Source organism: Cetorhinus maximus, unplaced genomic scaffold, assembly GCF_964194155.1.
Source record: "Cetorhinus maximus unplaced genomic scaffold, sCetMax3.hap1.1 HAP1_SCAFFOLD_745, whole genome shotgun sequence".
NCBI lineage: Eukaryota > Metazoa > Chordata > Chondrichthyes > Lamniformes > Cetorhinidae > Cetorhinus > Cetorhinus maximus.
In genome coordinates, this window is record NW_027596687.1 from 159412 (window position 1) to 160402 (window position 991).

A 991-nucleotide genomic window follows, 5' to 3' on the forward strand; every position below is an offset into this window, starting at 1 on the left:
GAACACTGAGTGTAGCCTGCTGAACATGTCCTCCCCACGGTGAATTTAACCATGATGAACTGAACATGTCCCGGAAGTTCTGAAATTTTGTGGAATGAACCCGGGGACAGTCACGGTTCCGGTGTTAATGTGGACATGTGCGCGAAGAAATGTATTAAAATGAAACTATGATCAACTAGACCAGTCTATGCAGAATTACAATTCAATTAATTGGCCATGTCGATCCTCAATATATCCGCCCTTAACTGGACATGTGAATACTGAATGTAACTGCACTCACCAGGGACAATGTACCGTGAATGCACTCGTGCAGAACAGAATGAAATGCGTCTGTGCTGATCTGGACTACAATTCACTCAATGCAACGGTACTGAACTAGACCTGTCCTCACTGAAAATAACTCTGAAAGATTGGAAATGTCACAATTAATTCACAGAGGTTGATTTGAGTTTGGATGCACAGCTTCAGAGGTATTTGAAGTCAATGGTGTTGTAGCACAATGTCATGCGGACTGAACAATGCTCAGGAATGAGAACTAAACAGAGTTTTTCCTTCGGACCAGAATCTTTCTGGTTCATTAACGCTTGTGCTAAGGCTTAACACATTATTGATGGGGAGTAATTCAATTTAGATATACAATTTCCCATGCCGGAAGGTTGGAGATTGATCTTCACAACCTAACAGAACCTAAGTTGTTATTCGTTAGAAATCCTATACCATTGACTCAGGAGAAATACGTAAATATTTTAAAAAAGGCTACTTGAAAACATGTGCTTGTGACACACACAGTGACACTGGCAACAGTTCGCCACGAGAACAAAACATTTAAAATATTATCGAAGGATTTTACAACATCTGCAATAACTTTATTCTAATCGTACATTTAATTCGTTCTCCCTGACAACACCTCCGATATTGCTGACCTGACTCTGAAGATCACAGAGAGCTCTACACTTTTCTTGAAAATACTGCCATTCAATACGATTTCAAT